The following is a 14,164-nucleotide window of genomic DNA, read 5'->3' as shown; positions in this document are numbered from 1 at the left end:
TTCATAAAATTCTTGATAATAAAAATTTTCTTATATGAATTTATACAATTTAAAATAATTAATATTAAATATAATTATATAGTGATATATAATTTCATAAAATTCTTAATAATAAAATGTTCTTATATGAATTTACTAAAATCAATATATAACTTGAGAATTATATTATGCATAAACATAATTAACTTATATTAAGAAAAGGTTAGATGAAAATGAAATTGTACATTAAAATCCATATGTTATATAGTTTTACAACATCAAAAGTTTGAACATTGATATTTAATGGTAAGAAAGAAATCTCCTAACCCATTCCAATCAAGCAAATGAAGGTAAACTAAAGAAAACGATCATTTGAGTTGGATGGTCGGAATTTTACTCAATGCATCATACCGATCGTCGGTTAAACCTTCAATTGACCATAAGGTGAATATAAATTTGAAGCTCTCTCTTCCATATGTTGTTCGACTTCTTTGAACTACCACCTGGAGGCAAAACTCCCATCGATTTGATCGCCAACGGCTGGATTTTCTCCCGAACAAAGTGGCGACCTCATTAAATGAAGAAAACACATTATCACGAGCATCGATTTCTTCTTTCTCTTGTTTGAAGATGAGGAACCCCTTGGTCTCGATCTCCTCGCGGATCCGTGCGAAACATCCATGTCATCTAAAGAGACGTCGACAGCAGATCATAGAATGTGTTTCTCTTCATTCATATCGTAGTACGTTCATCATCAAGATGTATTTCTTCAAGAACATCAAGAATTGTTTGAGCATCTCTCCGGTTGCTCGATCTCTTGCGTATATGGTAGTAAGCTGGTCATAGTAAGGGAAAGTACGAAATCTGAATTGGGCGGCTTCTTTGTGACTAAAAAAATGAGGAAATCATATTAGTCGTAAGTTTGGTAAAAATAATATAATAAAGACTTGAAATAATCTTACCTTTAAATAGGACTCCCAAACCGCATCTTCAGCAACAACGAGCTACCTATGCTCGTCCCAACCAAAACCGCTATTGTTTTGGCCATTAAGCATGTCGTAGACGATTGACCACTCCCTTTTAAGTAACCTAATCCTTGATTCAATATTAGGTTTCGCCTTCAACATTGCATTTGGTAAAACCGTTTGTAGCATTCTTTCCAACTCGTTCAAATAACCGCTTTGAACCCGTATCGACATTAAATGTTCCAACATTGTGCGGGTCCACCATCTTTGAAACTAATCTCGCATCTTCCTCGAACCCATTTTCTTTTGCTTCCTCGAGAAGCTTGAGCATTTGATTCGAACACCGACATAATGATCTTAAGAACAAAAAAAACAAATTATATTAATTACTATTTTAATATCATGATTCAAAAGGTCAACATTTTATAAAATCTAAGTAATTAAGTTGAATATCATGAATCAAAAGTTCCATAGCACAAAAATTTAAAATTATAACACATGTGAATTAGAAGAAATTATATTATAATTTCGTAGTTTAGTACAATACAAAAATCAATACAAAAGTTTCACAAAAGTTTCACAAACTAATTTCTAGATGCTTGCCATTCATCGAACATTTGGTTGGCTAGTTCCATCCTCCAAGTAGCCCAAGCATCCGATGGATGAATATTTGTGATATTCGGTTCATCGTCATCCACCACATTAATTGTAGGTAATCCTTCTCCCACCTCCGCTTCAATGGGATCACTACTCATATGGGTTCGAATAAAATTATGGAGCAAACAACATGCAATAATAATTCTATTGTGCACCCTTACAGGATAGAACGATGGACTCTTAAGTATTCCCCATCTAAGTTTTAATAAGCCAAAGCATCTTTCAATGACATTACGTGCTGAGGCATGTTTCATATTAAAAACTCTTGCGGAGAACTTGGTCGATAACCCCGACGCCACTCGTTCAAATGATATCGTTGTCCTCTAAATGGTGCAAGAAATCCTCACAATTTGTGTATCCAAGATCAACTAGATAATAACAACCTATAAAATAAGTTTCATATTAAAAATGATTAATTCAAGACACAAAGTGTGATCTTAATGAATAAATCAAAGTCCTCTAACTATACACTTTACCATGAGGAACTTTTAATCCATGTCTTCTACTAATGGCATCTCAAGAACCCGTCCATCAAGAATCGAACCTTCCCAACCAGAAGAACATAAACAAATTGCATCTCGTGTACAAACACCTAGCATATTTGTTGCTATGTCACCTTTTCGCGTCCGATATCTAGGTTTATTAACTGTTGGAACCCTAATCTTGATGTGGGTTCCATCAAGAGCACCTAAGCAATTCTATATCACATGATATAAAACCTTGAGTTAGAATACTAATTTAAATCTAAATCAAGTAAATGTTGTTGAAGCTATATATAAAACTTAGTCCTATACCTTAAACCATTTCCACCTTGTGTCGGAAGAATCGGTACGTAATTGGCTCCGGTTTTAAATAACACATCTTGCAAGCGTATGACAAGATTTAAAACACTATGAAATGCTCGCTAACAGCTTTCCGGACCTTCTAAAGTGATGCTTGATAACTCGATTTTTCAGTGATGGGAGATGATATGTAAAAACATTGCTACTTGCTCGTCAACAAGCATGAACCTTGTCGACTTCAATCCCTATCGATTCTAACATCTCACATAATTTAAAAAGGCATTTCTATTCATCCTAACTTGTTCAATATGGTCTCGTCACTAGCATATACAAGCCTATTCACATAATCCCTTTTGCATAAAAATCTACGGTATAGGACCTAATCCTTGGTCTATGTAGGCTAAGGTGGCACCCATTCTAAATAAGAACCAAATCGCGATTCTCTGATTTCCAACCATATTGTCACAAAGAATACTAATTCTTTTACGCCTCACACTTTGTGCAATTAAAGGCGACGAGCCATTCTCGCAACATTTTAAAATTAGAACACACTATCAAAGAATTGAAGTTGCAATTACACATTATCAAATAAAATAAACAAGACAAATTTAGAACACACGAAGCAAAAAATTATCTACTAAATGATATCGTTGCAACTTTAATTTCATTTCTTTATCAATCACCCAAATAATAATGAAAGAGTATATTTAATTACCGATGATTAGTTTAATTAAGGTTTTCTTATTTCAAAATAAGTAAAATGAAGAATGAGGATTTGGTTTAATAATGAAATTGAAGTTTTATAACTTTTATAACATTTTAAATGGTAATTTCATTTTGTAAAATATATATAACTTTGAAGAGGACTTATTTTTACAAGAATTGTTACTTATCTTTCTAGTATCAAGTTTAAAATACATGTTTAGCATTTTTCATCAAAAATTATTATTATTAAAATTTCGAATTCTATAGAATTTATTAATTTAATGACCAAATTTGACTTTTAAGTAAAATTTGTATAATTTTATTTATCATATTATATATACGTTAATTTTAAAACTTCCTTACACTTTCACAATTATAATTTATGTATTATAGGAAATCATATTATGAATGAGGAATATTTTATGTATAATGTAATTGACTTAAAATTTAAGATAGAATTAGACAATAATAAATTTCAGTCCATTTATCCATTTTTATAATTAAGATAACATTATTTCCATTATAGGGAAAAATAATGTTTGAATCAATTAACATTTGTTTTAAATAACATGTATTGCATGCATAAAAGGTTAATTATAATCCATGAGCATTTAATTTCTTCAAAACTTATATTAAATTTTAATATATTATGTATAATTGAGGTAAAATTAATTGAGGTAAAATTTGAAGGTTGGTATTTGTTAGATTATAACTAAACTCATTATAATTTGGACATTTAAATATATTGATTAGTTAATTAAAATCACCCAAATTAATTGACCTAAAATGATATCGTATAAATATATTGATTAGTTACTTAAAGCATGTTCAAAGTTTGATCATTGAAAAATTTTTTATTGATGATTAGTTTAGTTAAGGTTTTCTAATTTCAAAATAAATAAAATGAAGAATGAAGATTTAGTTTAATAATGAAATTGAAGTTTTAAAACTAGATAATAACATTTTAAATGGTAATATAATTTCATAAAAAATATATAACTTTTATCTCATTTACATGTACAAATTTATTATTAACAGTATTGTATTTACATGTACAAATAATTGTGATTTGAAGCCCATTATTTGTAGGCATAATGCTCTTTAAAAAAAATGTTACCTAATAGTAAAAACATATAACTTGGCTGATAAATTCAAAAAGAACAATGGTCATGCAACAATAACCATAACCATACAAACAAAAGCTTTAATGAGCATTACAAACATACAAACAAAACCATATTCATTTGGGAAACAACAGAACCTGCTACATCAATACTAACCTGTAATGCTCAAATCTGGGACGACTGCGATGTGGAAGTGTTGGAAAAATGTTACCTGTAATGAGAAAAGTGCTCGGATCAACCTTTTTTTTTGGGGAAAATATTTATGCTATAGCTAAATATAGTATATCAAAGCACAGAACAACCATACACCAATCATCATCCATGAGCCATATTTTAAATATGATATCGATCAAAACAGTATCTAGATAGTTTATTAAATCCCCTTGCCTACCAATCATCAATACTTACAATTATGCAACAATCACCTTTTAAGTACTTAAATGGACCGTTAACTTTCTAGAGTAGTCTTACCTTCTGCTCTATTCCAGGAACTTTGAGAACTTTCTTATTAACCTCTCTCTTACTGCAAAAACATAAGAAAAATAAAACATTTAGCCACTGGTTATAGGCTTATAGCAGATACTGATAAGCAGGAACACAAAAAGAGGGAACTATGAAACTATTAAATCCAATTGCATAGCTTTCAAAGGATTCACTGGATTTTCTTTGTTCTGTATGATACCAGGCGACAAACCATTAAACCCAATTCCAAGTTCAATAACCTACACTGAACTGCCTCCTCATTTCCCTCATTATTTGTAATTAGTTCTCACCTCCCTTTTCTTCCTAATAAAAGGCCGAACCAGCAAGTGTCCTCTTTTCATTACAATATGAGAAGACTAGATAATAATTTTTCTTTTGTTTTTCAAGAATGCTGGAAGCAGTCATGGCACAACCATAAAACCAACCATATTAAGTAAATTCAGTGCCTAACATCCTACATGTAGTAAGTTGCACTCAGTTAATACATAACAAACCACTGGCCTCTAATTCCCCCACATTCATCCCCATTAGCAAACAACACAATGCAGGCATATGTATCATCAACCGAGCAAAAAGATTCAAACTAACTTCAAAAGTGATTTGATGCTCATAATTTATCCATCAAACCTAATTTCAAAAGGAGACAACAACAATTGATAAGCTAATTTAGCCAATGATTTGGCTGAAGAATGTAGGAGAAACATCATTTGCTTTAGATATGCAATCATCAAACATGACCAAAAATTTCTAGTTCATAGCATGAGCAATAGCATGCAATTATCTAGATTCTAGAGGTTCATAGTTAAGACAAAGCTTAGCATCGAACAAAGTAAGCTTCCAAAAATTTAAGAACAAAATCAAAAGAGCAGTTCAAAACCAAGTAAATGACAAAGGCTGACACTAAAATGTATAATCACTTACAGAGTAAATTAATAACGTTTTTACAACCTTACCACAACCAGAAACTATTAACCATAATATTAAACTGATATACAAGAAATTAAAAAAAAAACAACGCACCATAAACAATTAAACAACAAAGAAAACCACACAGAATTTTCACTAATACAACAAAAGCTTCTCTTTGATTTTCATGGACTTCACCAGTTTTCACATATCTGCTTGCAGAGTGTTTGTGAATTTGACAAATATAAACAAGATATCTACTCTCTCTAAATCATATTACTGAATTACTGGAACTTTAACAAAACATAAAAATATTGCACGGAATAATGTGCCATCTTTGGCTGCAATGAGGAAAATAGAAACTCAACTCATGAATGCAAAATTTGTCATACGAAAATGGAAATATGATTTACTGAAAGAAGTATATGCTTTAAACTTTTTGATGTTGCTCTTTGAATAAATCAGGATTTATAAATTACACCGCACATAATTTATATGAAATCACCATCAGAAAGCAAGGGATATTAAACCCAGAAAAACTTTCGTTAACTAAAACTACAGAAGAGTAAAAGATTCATAACCATGAAATCAGCATTAAACTACTGAAGAATAAAAAGCCACAAGTGCAATTATACAATAATTCCAATGAAATCAGCAACAATTTCATAAAATAAAATAGCAATTTCAACAGAAACTACTGAAGACTAAAGATTCATAACCATGCAAAAATATTTGATAAAAGATTGTCGAACAAAAGAATTGGCAGATTAATTTGGGTCAGAATTAAAACTCACCCGATCTTGGATTAGAGGTGATGACCCGAAAAACGCTTCACTCTTTTTTCAATGGATTCAGCTATCAGGTATTTCCAATTTTGTGAAAATATTGAAGAACAGTAGAGAGTTGCAGATAGGGTTGGGAGGAAATGGGAGGAGACAGAGACTGAAGAAACGATGAGGACAGAATAATAAACAAAAACGGTGGGAGATGGAAGGAGAAATTTTGAGGACAGAATAGGAGAGGGTCGGGTAGGGAGGGAGGGTAAAACAGAGAGCAGGGGACGGAAGGCGGACGTAATAGGTATTACAGGGATTTGGGAAGGGATTACAAAAGCAGCGAAAAAGGGGATTAGGTCGGGATTGGTTTACGCCCGTAATGCCTATTACAGCGAACCAAACGCCGGATTAGAGGCGTCATGTAATACGCGCGTATTCGGCCTGTATTGTATTAGGTAATACACTGAACCAAACGCCTCTTAATGTCTTGTGAAACTGCAGTAGACCCATTTTGTCGAGGTCCGTATGAGCCTTTTGCAAAATGTTAGCAAATAATTCATTTTTAACTTTTAGGCTGTTAGCAAAATATTTCAAGTACATATCAAATAATTCCCTCAAAAATCTCAAACAATAATGCCTTTGGGGTTCTGGCAAAGTGAAAAGCTTGACATGTAATTGCAATGGATCTTAAAACCCACATTACAGCAATTAAAACAGAAGAGTACTCTGAGGTTACAAATGAATTCCAAATCTAAATTTTCAAATTTATGTTTCCAAACATAGCATAAATGAACACAATCACAGCATAAGAATTTATAGCCAGAACCACATAATATTTTTCATTCTCAAAATAACTAATTACTTTGAAAGTAACCAGCAAGATAAGATGTTTACAGTGACAACATCAGATGATACAATAGCAACATGTTTCTTCATTTTTCACTCTTTAATACAACTTGGTCATGCATTTGCCTAAAAGAAATGGAAAACACACATTTCTAAGCACTGAACTGAAGAGGTTGGAGTCACTACAACAAAAAAATGTCTAGCAATGATGAACATAATCAAAGCGAACCAAAATTACCTCCTTTAACTTTTCTGGACCCACTTCCATAAGCTCTTCAACTGTACTGTAATAATCAAGAAAAATAAAGAGTCAGAGAGAGCAACATAATTGATAACCATATTTTTGCTAGTAAAGAATTCCATTAAACTTGTTTATAATTGTATCTTTTGACTCCAAAATGCATTCTATTTCTTAAACCATCATAACAAAATACTATAGATGCTAACCATTCAAACACCAAGAAAAATATATCTAGAAAAAAAAGGTATTCCTCGTAAAAGCTTTGATGCATATTATATTCGGAAAGAAACAAGGGATAACATAGCATACTGAGTTGTTTACAGTTGTTAAAGAAATTATTGAAATATTGAGTACGTCTAAAGAACATTAATACTACCTGATAGATGCTACAGATATCAGCACGTCATCCTTCTCCAAGACAAGAGAATAAAATCCAAAAAAATTAAGGCGTGCAAAATCTGACCTGATCATTTAAACAACAAAAGGATCACAAATTATAAGCAGCCTTGCAAGCAGGAAATAAAAAATAATCAGCAGGGTAGAATGAAACATGTCTAAGAACTGGATGACACTAAAGAGGAGGAAAATGTTGTGTAGATATGTAAAAGCCAAACCCGTAATGTTGAAGATAACGGATCTTCATGAATACATTTAAGAAGTGTCCAAGAAAAGCCATCAGGGAGGTGATTAATCATCCCAGGTCGAGAACTAAGACCTGAGTATAGCTGCAAATACCAGTGAACCTTGCATTAGAACTTCTAAAGAATCATGGTCAGCATCTGTGCAGCAACTGGTTCCCTTTTAGGCTAACGAAATGGCTATAAAGTGAGAGTTAAAAGTACAACAGATCAAACAAAGCCAAAATTACCATAAATGTATTTCAATTTATCAGAACCATTTTATTTATAGCTCACGTAAGACTCATCACTCATGTCAATTCTTTTTCTAAAAAATCAATAACCCCGTGTTACAAAACAGGTTCGAGTTTAGCATCATAGCATCCTAAAGTTTAAGAACTATTTTTGGATAAAGATATTCAATTAACTTTTGATGTAAATAATATGAAACCTTGGAAAAGATTCCGTCAAGATCTTGCAGTGGTTCAGTCCTCTGAAAGAAGTAAATAAGATACTCCAGCAAATTCTCCATGTACTCCCTGTATTGCCTACAGATAACAATATTTGTGAATACAGTATAAGAAGCATGCCAAATAAGTAGAACCGCAGAAAGAAATTAAGCTGTGGTAAAGCACCTTAAGAAAAGCAAGAATAAAAATAGAATAGAGGATATTTTACCTTGTTGACTTCAATTTCCAAGGGATATTGTACTTTTTTTTCTCTTTTTCTAGACAAAGAGAGAATTGAATAGAATCATGGGTCATGGTAAGATATCAGGGAAAACAGAGCAGTGAAAGTACTCTCAAGAACAAAACCATCAGAACAGACCGTACACGGAGGAGCAATTATTACTATGAAAGCTGAATAAGAGCACAAAAAGCACTACTTAAAAGACAAATTGCTATCCAAAGTCACACAAAACATAGCTAAGTAGAAGAAAACCAAAATAATCAGGTCATCTAAAAATTTCACCTCCAAACCCTAAATTGATACTTGTACATGAACAAGATACTGAAAGTGAAGCGGCAAGACTACTAGCAAACCTACTCATAGTTAATTTATACAATAAGGTTGAGATGAATGATATATCCTTCGTTTCCCGAACTCAGCAATTTGGGATGCAGTACCCGACACGATCCGACAGGGATTCCGTAATTTGTTGAGGATATGCAGATTGTGGTGGCGTGGAGTATCCGTAAGGACTCCATGAATCTGTACCACTTGACCTGCTAGTTCGAGACCTCCTTCTGCTACAACCCTTTGAGGAGATCCAGAGGGCTGCCGATTTGGGGAAATTGGGGGGAAAATAAAGGGAATCGGGGTAGGGGAGAAGTGGTTTCGGAAAAATAAAATGGGGAAAAAAGAAAAGAGATTTCTGGGGATGGGGGAATCGATTTTGGGAAAAAAAAAGGGAGGGGGGGGGGAAGAATATTTCATTTGAAATTTTGGGATAAAAAAAAAGGTATAAACACAAAAACAAGTTGTGTTGCAAAAATATTAGTAGCTTTTAGAAGAAAAACGTCACTATTACTTTTTTTTAAACGCTGCTATTTCTTATTTTTTGTTGCGTTTTTTCATAAACGCTGCTAAAGTTTCTACTTTTTTAATTTTATATTAAATTATTGCATCTTTCATATGAATTTTAAATAAATAATTTTTAAATTTTAAGTAATATTTAAAAGAATTAGATAAAATTATAATTTTAGTTTTGTATTTCATTTTATTTGTTATAATTTGGTCGTATCTAAAATAGATAGTTACTTATCCATATCAATCATTACTTTTTATTTATTTATTTATCAATGTTTTTTTATAATCTAATATTTAAATATATCAAATGGTTTAGATTAAATATTTTAAATATAAAAGCATTAATTGATTGTATAAATTTTATCATTTAACAAATCTCAAGTAAACCTTAAATTCTAAACCATTTAATATATATCAAGTTTATCTATTATTTCTTAAATAAATTAAACTATAATCATAATGTTAATATAATAAAATTTATATTATCTCTTTTACAATTATATAAGAAATTATTTAATATATAAATTAAAAATACTAATAAATCTAAACCCTAAACCCTTAACCCCTATCCTCTAAACCCTTAACCCCTAAACCTTAAACCCCAACTCTTAAACCATAATCCATAATCCATAAACCTTAAGATAGTAACTCTTAAATCTTAAACCCTAAACTATAATGATAATTAATTCAATATTTTAAAATTAATACTATCTCTTTTACTATTATGTAAGAAATTATTTAATATATAAATTAAAAACACTAATTTATCTAAACCCTAAAACCCTATCGCTATCCCTTACACCCTAAATCATAAACCCTAACCCTAAACCTTAAACCCTAACCCTTAAATCATATATCATAATCCCTAAACCCATAATCCATAAACCTTAAGATAGTAATTCCTAAACCTTAAACCCTAAACTATATATAATGATAATTAATTTAATATTTTAAAATTAATACTATCTCTTTTATGATTATATAAGAAATTATTTAATATATAAATTAAAAATAATCAAGAATGTACCTAAAAACTTTAAAATTATTTTAAATAATAGAATTTTAATTTTCCATTTTTAACAAATATTTTCTATGTTTTTATTTCAAATTATTTCTACGTGTCATTATTTTTTTCTGAAGATTTTAAATATTCATTTAAAAATAAATTGAAGATTTTAAATAATATAAATAAACCAATTAAATAATAAATAGACAGATAAAATGTTTTTTGCGGCTCTTTTTAAAAAGCGCCGCTAAAGCCCCGAGAATTAGCGGCGCTTTCTCAAAAACACCGCTAAAGCCCTGAGCATTAGCGGCGCTTTTTCAGAAACGCCGCTAAAGCCCCGAGTATTAGCGGCACTTTTTCAGAAACGCCGCTAAAGCCCCGAGCATTAGCGGTGCCTTTTTAGAAACGTCGCTAAAGCCTCGAGCATTAGCGGTGCTTTTTCAAAAACGCCGCTAAAGCCCCGAAAGGTCAAAAAACGACGCTGTTGGGCTTAGGTCTTTTGCGGCGGTTTTTGGAAAAACGCCGCTAATGCTCATTTTCAACGGCGTGTTCCAAAAAGTGCCGCAAATGCTTGATCTTTAGCGGCGTTTTCCATAAAGCGCCTCTAATTCTCGATTTTCAGCGGCGTTTTTTATCCAAACGCCGCTAAAAATGCTGCTAAAAACCTTTTTTGTTGTAGTGTGTCTAATATTTTAAATAGATTAGTTGAAATAAAATGCCATCAAAGTGACCTCTTTTGCGTAGATTAGTTTATTTAAAATATCAAGATGATTATATGTTTTTTGTGATTCATGCATTAGTTAATTGACCCAAAGGTTAGTTAATATTTGGCAGAATTTCAACTAAATCTGCGGTGATAAATGTGTGACAATTATAAGGTACTTTATGTGAGCAATATGTCAGTCCAAAGATTAATTCATTGTTTGACATAATTTATTGTTAAATTGCTACAACAAGAGTACTACTTACTATTTATAATACTGTCCAAAGACATGATATTAATGATGTGTTTGATATCTTGAGATGGGATTAATCGTTATCTTGAATTTATTGTTTACTGTTTTTATTTATTTATTTTGTTCTATATTCAGCTAGTTCATCTTTTATTGCCACAATATCTATTAACATCAATTATATACACTTATTGTTTACTTATGGTGTAACACCCCACACCCAGCCTAGATGTTATGGCCAGATCTTGAGGTATTACACTTCCCGTTTGAAAACCTGAGTTAAGTCTAGCTTTGGAAATTGTGTGATTTGAACATATTATTTTTTGGCAATACACTTACATGTTTTTAGGAAACCATGCACAATACTTATTCATTTTACAGAAAAATGCTTAAATTCATACTTAGTTTTGCAGCAGAAATTTCGGAGTTGATAATTTGAAAATCGTGATTTCGATAATTGAAAACGTATAATTTTGCCGATTGAGTATATTTTGAAACTTTCATTAAACTCATTTACAATTTGTAGCGAAAAATCTTTAGGTTGTTTAATTTTGAAAACCAAGAATTTATTATAATTGACAGAAATCATGTAGAAACCTTTAACTAAATAGCAAAAACCCGAAATCGAAATTAATCTGAAATTAGTCTAAAAACTAAAAGTCCAAAAATTTTAATTATTAATAATTCAAACCACTTATGTGAGAAAACCAATTCGAGTTCCCAAACACTACCTAGTCCTAATTTTGTCGATTACCCAAAATGGTGACATGAAAGGGATGAGCTATTAAGCTCAGTGTGTAACTTAACTCAAACAAAAACACAAATAACACAATAAACAGATCAAAAGAACACAGAGAGTTTCATCAAATTCAAATAGGCAAAATTGTGCATGCATGGTTATGTCGATGCAATATTTTCAGAAAACGTAATGCAAATTTTTCAAAAAACTTCCTACCCGACTACGTTACAAACTAAATTAAAGTTCCCTAGAACTTTTCTACCCCAAAACACGCCAATAGATAATTGTGGACAATACCACCAGAGTTGTAGTTAAACTGCCATATAAAATATATATGTGGTCAAACAATAATATTGCAGCCAAGCTGCCAGAATAGACATATGTGGTCAAGCCACTATAATTGTAGTCAAGCTACCAAAACAGATATGTGGTTGAACCACCAAATAGTGCAAATCATTAAACTGTCAGAACCTCCTCCTTACCATATTATCCCAACCCCATGCAATGTTACAATACATGCAAATACAGAATCAGAATAGTAAGCATGTTGAATATACATTCGTATTTTTAACAGAGACTAGTAAGCATGTGATTTCATGCTATGCAAAACAAATATATCATATTTCAATAATTACGAATCACTTTAATTAGAATAGCCACAAAGTCACATGCTATATGAATTGAACAAAACATAACTTATCAATAATTGTATATACTTAACTAATCAGAAACATGCTAATGATGCTCACAAATTTACATATCAGAACCACATTGTATACGACAACATACCTCCAGAATTTATACAATTATATAAGAACAACAATTTTCTTTTAACAAACATCATGCATATCACTTATTAAACCTATAGAATCATTGGCCTCAAAACATACTTCAAAACACAATCCTGGCTAAAATTTACAAAAAAAATAGGCCCATACTCCTATGTGGCCCACACAGCCTAATTGGCCCAACCCATGTGGCCCACACGCCTAACTAGCCTAGCCAGTGTGGCCCACACGGCCTGTGACGTCCCCAACCTAGCCAGGACGATCCGACCCAAATTTCGAACGCCACATTAGCCACCAAAATGACTCTCCATTTAAAACTTTACGAACCACACCAACCAACCATACACACCACACATTTGCAGAAATTTCATATAGGAAATTAGACCTAAGTGCATGTTTTTCTAAATTAGTCATTTCATTCACACAAACAGAAGGTATAAGGTGTACATTAATACTCGGCAGTCTCCCTTAGCTGCAAAAAATTGTTAGATCATCTAATTATCATCACATTAAACAAGTAATTAGAACCATTCAGATAAGCAATCAAGCAAGCAATTATAACGTTCAAAAATCCCTCCAAAAAAACAAATAGTCCGTAATGTCCATTTACAACCGATGGAAAATTTTATTTAAAAAGTCGAAGTTTAATTCTAGTACTAAACCCTTGGAGAAACCCACATTGCCTTCACTTCGGAGTTTAAAAGCTCACACACATCCTTTAAAAAATAGCTTGTAATGGATCACCGATTTGCCACCCTATTCGCTAACCTACGAACTATTTATCTTCAATGTAAAGTAAGGAGTGTGAGCTTGGAGAAGCTCAGTGAGTACACATGCATACAACACAAATATACACATCATACATGTTAGGATTTAGACATACTTTAACAATTCACATATAACACAAATTACATACTCAACACAGTGATATATTGGCAATTCGTGAATATGAAACATGGGCAAATTATATACTTATTGGATAAACAGATTTCCAAAACACACCACATGGCCCGTAAAGTCGTACGCTATCTCCAAGTAAGTGTAGCACGTATACTCACACTCTCCAA

The 14,164-nt window shown here is 31.8% G+C and overlaps 1 long non-coding RNA gene across 7 annotated transcripts; it reads right to left on the bottom strand.

Moving 5' to 3' along the window:
• Window positions 1–4,150: 4,150 nt before the first annotated feature.
• LOC105794748 (uncharacterized) lies at window positions 4,151–9,511 on the bottom strand. 7 transcript variants are annotated; one of them, XR_008194543.1, is made up of 7 exons: window positions 8,533–9,511; window positions 8,079–8,189; window positions 7,841–7,927; window positions 7,462–7,507; window positions 6,396–7,349; window positions 4,684–4,735; window positions 4,151–4,423 (listed from the first exon to the last, which is right to left on the bottom strand). It is a non-coding gene; the product is annotated as an uncharacterized LOC105794748 (long non-coding RNA). The 7 variants fall into 7 exon arrangements; XR_008194545.1 differs by having other exon boundaries at window positions 6,396–7,507; window positions 8,533–8,808; window positions 9,129–9,511; XR_008194544.1 differs by having other exon boundaries at window positions 6,396–6,908; window positions 8,533–9,510.
• Window positions 9,512–14,164: the final 4,653 nt, after the last annotated feature.

The sequence above is a fragment of the Gossypium raimondii genome, chromosome 3 (assembly GCF_025698545.1).
Source record: "Gossypium raimondii isolate GPD5lz chromosome 3, ASM2569854v1, whole genome shotgun sequence".
NCBI lineage: Eukaryota > Viridiplantae > Streptophyta > Magnoliopsida > Malvales > Malvaceae > Gossypium > Gossypium raimondii.
The sequence above is the reverse complement of the archived record's forward strand: the minus strand, read 5'-3'. Positions and strand labels throughout refer to the sequence as shown.